The sequence below is a fragment of the Marmota marmota genome, unplaced genomic scaffold, assembly GCF_001458135.2.
Source record: "Marmota marmota marmota unplaced genomic scaffold, marMar, whole genome shotgun sequence".
NCBI lineage: Eukaryota > Metazoa > Chordata > Mammalia > Rodentia > Sciuridae > Marmota > Marmota marmota.
Genome location: NW_025999895.1, coordinates 4,381,098 through 4,390,801, shown reverse-complemented (window position 1 = coordinate 4,390,801; position 9,704 = coordinate 4,381,098). Strand labels below are relative to the sequence as shown.

Here is a 9,704-nt window from a genome sequence, read left to right as displayed (position 1 = left end):
CCTCTAGGCGACCTGTGGTAAAGTTGATTTAGACTAATGATCTATGCGTTGCCTCTTGTCATAGAACAAGCCACCCCCAGCGTCATTGCCTAAAACAGCAGTAATTTTATTTGCTCATGACTGAGTTCTACAGTTGGGCAGGGCTCTGCTGAGCAGTGTTGCTCCTGTCTCTCCTGGGGGAGGGGGGCGGGGACGAACAGCAAATAAACATACTGGATGCCAGTTACATTTTAATTTCAAATAAATAAGAAGTCAGTTTTAATATGAATATATCCCAGGCAATGATTTATACTTAAAATTACTTGTTGTTCATCTGAAATTCAGTTAGTCCAGAAATACTGAACAAGCTGTATTTCTCTGGCAACCCCAGCCTCACATGACAGAAGGAGCAGGCGTGGTTCCCTGGGGACTCAGGGGGTGCCAGACAGTCTACCCACTTTGCTGGAGTTGGAGCTGTCACCTGACAGCTCCCTCCATGTCGAGATGTCGGGTCTCATGCTCAAGGAGGCCTGGGACCTGACAAGGGCACTCTGAGAGGGCAAGAGTGACACAGCAAGAGCCCGTGAAGTCAGGACCAGAGGTCACCAGACAGCTGTAGGTGGAGAATTAACATCGCCAAAGAGATAGCTGGCCTCTGCCCTTGGCCACTGGGAGGTGACCCCTCGTCCCCGCAATGTCCTGCCTCATAGGGGCTTTGGCCTCTGGACAGCCCAACAGTGTGACTGATGATGGGGCTGTGGCTGGACAGTTCCTCACTGGACACTCAAGGTCAGACACCCAGCAGCATGTGACTCTGGACTCCGAGACCTGGGCGAGCTTCCCTGGGTGACAGTGGTCTTCAGGGCTGTCACACACACTAACTGGGAGGAAGTAATGACACCCAGGATTCCACGGGCACAGGATGACCAGAATCCCCATATTTGGGTCCCACTCAACCCTCACCCTGTGTGTCTTGTCCCTTGGCTGGTTCTAATTTGTGTCCTTGATATGAAACTGTAATAAGCACAGATGTTCCTTGGTAACTGTGGGGGATTAGTTCCAGGACACCCCCCCAAAGATACATGGACACCAAAACCCATGGACGTTCAAGTCCTTTGTGTAAAAGGGCTTAGTGTTTGCATATAACTTAGGGACATTTTCCCACTGCTATAACTCTTCTCTAGATTACTTAAAACGCCTAATTTGACGTAAGTGCAATATGGCCAGGCTCTGTACTGCATTGCTCAGGGGATAATGACGGGGAGGGGTTGGGGGTGGGGGGGAGCCAGTATGTGTTCAGACCAGACACAATGTTTCTCTGAATACTTTTGATCCAATGTTGGTTGGACCTGCAGATCTGGAACCCTGTGTGCGAAGGCTTACTGTGTGGCACTGTCCTGAGTTTAGGGAGTTGTTCTAGAGAATGATCAAGCCCAGAGTGGTCATGGGAGCCCCTGAATCGTGGCCAGCTGGTCTGAAGCGAGAGAACCTCGGGGACTCCTGAACTTACAGCTGGTGTGGCAAGTGAGGACAGTCTACTGTGCTGTGGGCTGAGCTCCTTACCTGTCACTTCCGCCACATTCTACTGGCCAAAGCATGTCAGGAGGCCAGACGCAGGGGCCCTCCAGCCTCAGCCTCCATGTCCCCCTCCCTCGGTCCTAAAGCCTGTCTTCATCCCTTAGGGTCATGGGAATGGCCTGCAGGCCTGGTCTGCCCAGGGGTCTTGGGTCCCACTGGGTCCCACATCATGCAGCCTGGAGCCAGGCCCCCCAGGATCCACACACCCCACAGTGGAAGAGGGCTTGCCCAGCAGGTGCGGGGCCCTGGGTTCCACCCCCAGTACTGCAAAAGAGAAAGTCCCCACACCAGCCCTGGACCGCGCCGCCCCGGCCCCTGCTGTCAGAGTGTCCCTCCCTCTTCATGCAAATGGAGCCAGGCCCAAGGAGCTTTAAGCTCTTGTGCCCCACCCTTGGAGGCAAGCTAGCAGAGCCAACCCGACCCATCACCCATCGACAGCTCAGTAGAGAGAATCCAGGAAGGCACTTCAGGAAAAGCCCGGCAGGGGTGTGGGGGGGTGGGGGCTGTTCTCCATGCTCAGTGGACTCTCTGAGCACCCAGCACCTGGGGTTACTGGCCACAGCCTCTCCTGCATACAGACGGTGAGGAAGCCGTAGGCACCAACAACCCCACCTGATGGCCCCTGGGGGTCTTCCACCGCCAGCCCCGCACAGGGCAGAGCTTCCTCCAACTCCAGCATTTACAGCCTGACTTGCCTATTCTAGAACTTCACAGAAACAGAATCACACAGAATGTACTCTTTTATGTCTGGCTTCTCCAATTCAGCATAAAGCCAAATAATTATTTTTAAGCAACTTTAATTTCCCAGGACCCAGCAGGACAGAGTGGTTCCTGCCCGTCCTCCTGCCTGGGGCGGTACGTGCCCCCGAGAGGCTGAGAGCAGCTTGCTTTTGTTAGATCTGCAGCTGGAGCACCTTTTCTCAGAACAACAGGTGATTGTTTCAATGCCCAATTATTTTGTTCTAAACAATCATGTTTAATTTTTTACTACGTTATAATTGAAGCGCATGTATCCTCAGTACACAGTGTGGTGGGTTTGGACAAGTGTGCATCCTGGCGCCTCCCACACCCCCATGGAAATACAGAACACCCCCCCCCACGGCTCCCTCCTGGCTCTTGGCAGCCCGTCCCCCACCCTCTCCCCAGAGGCGACTGCTATTCCAATTTCTGCCATCACAGATTAGTTTTGCCTATTCTAGAACTTCACAGAAACGGAATCACACAGAATGTACTCTTTTATGTCTGGCTTCTCCGATTCAGCATAAAGCCAAATAATTATTTTTAAGCAACTTTAATTTTCCATGCAGTCTGTGTGCTGGCGAGGGCTCCTAGATCTGGATTCTTTATGTTGGAATTCAGAAGAGCTTTTGTTTGGCCAAGTGAATCTTCTCTGCCCACTTCCTCTCGCTCCAGGCTTCAAAGATCCTGTTTGATGCAGATAACTCCAAAAGGACCCTGAACTTTGACCCTCCGGCCAGGCCCTGGGGACACCCAGGATGGGATACTGCCACAGGAAGGCTCGAGGTAGCATGGTTTGTCTAGGACGTGGGAATGGAAAGAATCCGGATGGCTGTGGGTACTCACTCAGATCCTGTGGTGCTGGGACCCGTGGCGCCTTGAAATAACTTACGCATGCGCTCATAGGGCAGAAGTCCAGGTTGCCCAGCTGGTCTCTCTGATCCAGGTTTTGCAAGGTCGGAAGCAAAGTTCCAGCTCTTATCATGAAATTCTGCAAAGAATCTACTTCCAATGCCATCAGGTTACCACCAAATTCAGTTCCTTGAAGTCGGAGGACTGAGGTTCCACCAGCCCACAGTCAGCCGGGGCCAGGCTGCTCGGAGGCGGCCCAGGGTCCTTCTCCAGCCTTCGCGGTGCCCACCCTCCAGTGCAGGTGGAACCACTGTCACCCGCAGATCTCTCTGCCTTCCGATTCTGCTTTCTCTGAGCAAAGGTTCTCTGCTTTGTGTGTGATTAGATTAACCTCCTTTCTCAATAATCCAAGTTAACATCCCTATTTTAAGGTCTCTCACCTGAATTATATCTGCAAAGTCCCTTTTGTCATATGCATAATCCAGAAGTCCCCAAGATCACTCTCAGTTTTGATCATTTTCCAAGAGACCCACCAAAGTCAGAAGAAAAAATAATCAGTTCTACTCACAGTTATGGTTTATCACAGTAACAAGACCCAGGTGACGCCTGCTGGGGAGAGGGCCCTGGGCAGGGCCCAGGAGGCCCAGGGCGGCTCCCCTTGTCCTCTCCCAGTGGAGTCAAGGGGACAGTGCTGACCATCCTGGCACCCACATGTGCCAACACAATGACTGTCCCCAGCAGGGACTTCTTTTTTTTTTGAATTTTTTAAATATTTATTTTTAGTTATTGGCGGATACAACATCTTTGTTTGTATGTGGTGCTGAGGATCGAACCCGGGCCGCACGCATGCCAGGCGAGCGCGCTACCACTTGAGCCACATCCCCAGCCCCCCCAGCAGGGACTTCTCCCAGGGGTTCCACTGGGTCTCAGTCACATACACATATCTGGCCACCCAATGGCCGACCTCCAGAGTTCAGGCTGATACCCTGTGACCCAGGGCCCCTGACAAAGGTCACACAGAAGTGTAGACTATCTGGGGTGGCCCAAGGCCCCGGGGAAACAAAGACACTTAGCGGTCAGGAACTTCCAAGGGCTGAGAGGTCCCTCCCAGGAGCCATGGACAAGACTAGGCCTCTTTTTTTTTTTTTTTTTGATACCGAGGATTGAACTCAGGGGCACTCAGCCACTGAGCCACATCCCAGCCCTTTTTTAAATACTTTATTTAGAGAGAGGGTCTTGCTGAGTTGCTCAGGGCCTTGCTAAATTACTAAGGCTAGCTTTGAACTCACAATCCTCCTGCTTCAGCCTCCTGATCCACCTGAATTACAGGCATGCGCCATTGCACCTGGCCAACTCCATGACTGATTTGTGGCAACATGTAAGTCTCTGGGCCTCTTTGAACCTGTTTCTTTTTTTTTTTTTTTTTAATATTTATTTTTTAGTTCTCGGCTGACACAACATCTTTGTTTGTATGTGGTGCTGAGGATCGAACCCGGGCCGCACGCATACCAGGCGAGCGCGCTACCGCTGGAGCCACATCCCCAGCCCATTGAACCTGTTTCTTTTTCAGAAAGTTATAGAACTAAATTAGGTAATACACACAAATGCTTGGCCCTTCACATGCACTTCATACATGGTGACTATTATTATAGTTCTTATTTGTTTAGTAACTACAAAGTCTTCACTAACCTTCCTCTTTGGCTGCTCCTCTCCCCTGGGTACTGAGGATTGAAGCCAAGGCTTCATGCATGTTAGGCAAATGCTCTAGCACGGAGCTATATCCGCAGCCCATTTTTAAAATTTATTTTGAGACAGGATCTTTCTAAGTTGCCCAGTCTAGCTTTGAACCTGCGATCCTCCTGCCTCAGTCTCCCGAGTGGCTGGGTTGACAGGCCTGGCTACCACATCTGGCTCCTTCTGGCTTCTTGTTGCTGTGGGCGCCAGGTCCCAGGAGCCCCTGCGGCGTCTTACAGGATGGTTGTGATCTGGGCTCAGGGAAGCCGAACATGGTCAGGCTTACAAACAAATGACAAAAAGGCTTCTCCCGACATTTCAAAAACTCTAGATCAACTAAAGAACCCGAAGGGACCTGTCTGGACAAAGGACACCAAGCTCAAGTGACCAGGGCAACTTGGCTCTCTCCCATCCTCCCTCCTTGCGTCCTCTCTCCCTCCACATTTGAGAGCAGCACCCCGTGCAGGGAAGAAAGCTGCACCTGGAAGGCAGGTGACCTCATCCCCACCCAGGGAGCCACTCTGAGGTGCTGCTGTGACTTCTCTCACCTGGTGGGCACCCTCTGGCCAAGCAGCTGTTGGCGGGTGACCCGGGAAGAAGGCCTGGGCTCTGGGGGGCCACCTGCTCCGGGAGCCCTGGTGGACTCCCCTGTGAAACTCTTCCTTGGTTTCTTTCTTTCTGCACTGGGGTGGCACCCAGGCCTGGGCAGGGTCTCTGCCTCTCTGCCTTCCTCTTTCTAAATTCAGCTTTCATAGCTCAGCCGGGGCTCCCCCACCCTGCCTGCACCCTGACCTTGGGGTTTCCCTGCCGGCGACCTCCCCAGCACAGCTGGGCTCGGTGGCCGGCGGGGCCCTGGGGTCTCTCCCACCAGGACTGCGCCACCCTGGGGTCGGGCTCGGCCAGCTCAAGTCTCTGCTGCCATCTAGCGGCGCGAGGCCCCCGCGGGAAGAGCCACGGCGGTGGGAGCTCTGGGGGTCTGGAAGGGGTCTCCCCAGTGGAAGGGACCGATCTCCCAGAGCCTTCGACCGTCCCCCGGAGGTGGGGGCGTTTGGGAGAAGGCTGGGGTCCACAGAGCAGGGCCAGAAGGTGGGGTCTGCAGGAGCGCGAGGACCCAGCTGGGGTCCTGCTGCAGAGGCTGCCTCCTCGGCGGGATGGCGGCAGGCGCCCAGCGGCCACCCGAACCTAGAGGCGCGACTCTGGGCCTGGGCGTGGCTAAGGACCAGCGGGCTCTCCCGCAGGGCGGTCGCCCTGGTCTGGTTCCGGGCCCACAGCGGGGCTTGTGGGTCAGACACGTGCTGGGAAAGGGCGCGTCCTGAGCCAGAGAGTTGAGCAAACCAGTCCTGCACACACTCCTTCAAAATGGCCAGGGCCACCAAGATCAATAAAACAGGGCCCCCGTCCTTTGACGAACTCTCAGCCAGGCGGAGATGACAGCTGGTAGCTCGCAGCTTGAGAAGGGCCCAGCGCCGGACAGTGCTGGGGCAGCTCAGGGTGGTCTGCCATGACAAGAAGCCCAGAGGCCCATCCAAAGGGATCAGTCCCAATTCCTGGCTGGTGGAGAGGGGTCTGGCCCTGGGCTGACCCCCTGGGGAGCTGGGTGGCCAGGGCTTGGGTCCTGACCCTGCAAGCACTCAGAAAACGCTGACCACCGCAGGCTGCCTTCAAGGCCTACAGAAAATAAGTGCAAAGGCTGGCATGTGGTAGGCTCCTTAGGTTCGTCTCCTGGGCTGTCACAGGTGACCATGACAGGGTGGCTCACAGCAACAGAACGTACTCACCCTCTCACAGTTCTGGAGGCCAGAACCCCCAAATCAAGGTGGGCTGGCTGTCTCCTCCTCCTGGAGGCTGTGAGGAGCGTGAGCCATGCCTTCGCCAGTCCTGACTTGGTGTCCTTGTCCCTCAGATGCCTCACCCCTCTCTGCCCGTCTTCTCACACGTGTCCCTGTGTGTCTGTCTCTTTTTATGGGGATACCAGGGACTTTGAATAAGGGCCTTGACTCCAGGGTGACCTCATCTTAGCTTGACCACATCCGCAAAGAACTTGTTTCCATTAAGGTCACTCAGGGGTGTTGAGAGAGAGACAACTCCCCAGGCAGCAGCCCTCAGGGCAGGTCAGTCTTCCTGCAGCTTCCTGTCTTCCCTGCAGGGTCTTCCCCGCAGCCCTGACCCGCGCCCTCACCGTAGAGTCCCTGTCCCTCACGCTCAGTCCCAGCCGAGCAGCCCCCTGCAGGCCCTTCTCCCTGGGCTTGCCTGGTCCCACCTGGATCGCTGCAATCCCTTCCACAGGAGCCCCGCCAGTCCCCACCTGGGAAAGGCTATAGAGGGTCCCTTTCCCACGAAGTGCCCCAGGCTCGTGCCCCAGGCTCAGTCCGTGGCTCTGGCCAACCCTGGCCTGTACAGCTGTCCGCCCCTGGCTGCCCAAGCGGCACTGCCTAAGGTCTGTTTCAAGGTCAGCACAAAGAGTTGGAGCCCTTCAGCTGAGGGGAATGTCCCCGTGGGCAGTGGACGCCCTGGATGATGCCCTCATGCAGACCTCTGAGGGACCAGTATCTTTTTTGCTCTCAGTGTTAAGGAATTTTCTACAAAGCCAGGCTTTCTTGGGTCCAGCAGCCTGCAAAGAGCATGTTAAGAAAAATTTTCCCCAGGCAGGAATTCTAGGCCAGGCAGTCGGGATGTGGTGGCCGGGCAGATGCTGGACGGCCAGAGTCGGGGCCGGGTGCAGAGGGCCTGGTGCTCGTGAGCAGCGCCAAGAGAGAGGCAGGTCTTACCCCCACCTGACCGAGCTGGTTCATCCCCCAGGTGAGAGTCAGGGGGTGAGGCTGCTAAGGATCGTGAGGGCTGTAAAGCTAACCCCATTTCAACCCTGCTCAGCCGCAGGGGAGACGGAGGCAGGCTGCTGCACCCTCCAGGCCACACAGAATTTTTCAACAACTGTTTTAGTTTCCCGTGGCAGCCAAAACAAAGTACCACAAACCTGGGGCTTAACCAGGGGAAACATATTCTCTGAAAGTTCTGGACGATCCCGGTGTGGGCAGGGGTGTGAGGAGGCTGGGCTGCAGGCCTCTCTCCTTGGCTGGGGGAGGGCTGTCTTCTCCCTGTGGCTCTTCAATCGTCTCCCATGTGTGTGACTCAGTGTCCACACTTCCCTGCAGGTAAAGATGCCGGTCACTGGATAAGAGTCCACAGCGATCCTAACTTGGTCACCTCTGCAGAGACCCTATTTTCAAATAGGGTCTCAATTCACAGGTCGCGGGGGTTAGGACTTCAAGCTGGGGGCAGGGGACATAACACAAGTCACAGGAAGGGGCAGAGCCGCCCGTCAGATAGGTGGGTGGGCTGCGCCTCCTCCCTGTGCAGCCAGCTCCCCAAGATCAGGAAATGCTGACCTGCGAGATGTTCCAGTCTCGTTAAGTGCATAGCCTCCAAAAGTCCAAGCGGCTTGGAAAATGCGTGTCAGGCTTCACAAAAGCCACCAGCCAAGCAGGCCAGACGCAGCACTCCCTGTTGAGACCACACAGTTAGACACCCGAGTAAGACCACTAATGTTCTCAGAGAGCTGTCTTAAGACAGCCTTTGTTCTACATCCTGGGCTTTCCCAATCAGCAGAAAACACTGTCTCCAGTTGACAGGGGCACAAAAGATAAGCAGGCGACACAGATAAACAGTCTAGAGCGAGTCTCTCCTCTGTCTTATCACAGCCTTCAAGACCGGCATCCTCATCGGAAGCCTGGCTCCAGATTTTGGAAGGAAAAAAAGCTTCTCCTGTTGCTCATTTCCTCTGCCTCTCCCCAGCTGCGGGAAGCGCAGGGGAAGGACGTTCCTCCACTGCCCGTGGCCTGGAGACCCACACGGCCTGCCCACGGCCAGCCCACGGCCAGCGCGTGGCTCTGGTACAAGCTGCTAAGGCCGCTTTGCAAACCTGCTGTGGAGCCAAACCCGCGTGGCTCAGCAGGAAGCAGGTGGGACAGGCGGGTGTGGGGGGAAGGAGCCGTCTGCCCACCCTCCCACCTCCCAGGAGCAAGGTGCTGAGGGGCTGGGAGCAGCTGCAGTCCCAGGTGGGCTCTGTCCCCAAGCTGCTGCACACAGCACCCGCCACCTCCCCATCCCAGGCATCACTGACCACCTCAGTGCTGCATTGATCTTTCCTTCTTTTTTTGGGGGGGTGGCGGGATTGGGATACCGGAGACTGAACCCAGGGGCACCTTACCACTAACCTACCTCCCCCCATTTTTAATTTTTCATGTTGACACGGGGCCTTGTCAAGTTGCGGAGGCTGGCCTCAAACGTGCAGCCCCTGCCCCAGCCTCCCCAGTAGCTGGGGTTGCGGGAGTGCACACCACACCCGGCCGGCATCCATGTTTTCATTCACCCATGACCTCTGTTCCCTGCCAAGCTGGCCCTGTGGCTCTGACTTGTCACCTTCTTTTCCTCTGAAGCCTTTGACACAGAATTGGAGGCCTGGGGGCTAAGCCCTCTCTGTCCTCCTGCATGTCTACCCCCAAACAGAACAAAGCAGATTTCAGGCGTGGTTTGGTGAGTGGCCGTGCCAGGCCATCCCAAGGCAGGCAGCCAGGGGCAGTCTGACCTGCAGGGCGGCGGGCGGTGGAGAGGTGCCTGTGGACCTGGCCCAGGGGCCATGTGAGCAAATGCGCCAGGACCACCCTGTCTCAAGAGGATCACCGTGTCTCATGGATAAGGGCCTCGACTCCAGGGTGACCTCATCTTAGCTTGACCACATCCGCAAAGAACTTGTTTCCATTAAGGTCACTCAGGGGTGTTGAGAGAGAGACAACTCCCCAGGCAGCAGCCCTCAGGGCAGGTCA

General features: G+C 55.6%; 1 long non-coding RNA gene across 1 annotated transcript; it reads right to left on the bottom strand.

Moving 5' to 3' along the window:
• Positions 1 to 215: 215 nt before the first annotated feature.
• On the bottom strand, positions 216 to 8,425 carry LOC125614972. Its single transcript, XR_007345545.1, has 3 exons — positions 8,268 to 8,425; positions 4,703 to 8,027; positions 216 to 4,549 (listed from the first exon to the last, which is right to left on the bottom strand). It is a non-coding gene; the product is annotated as an uncharacterized LOC125614972 (long non-coding RNA).
• Between the last annotated feature and the right edge of the window lie 1,279 nt (positions 8,426 to 9,704).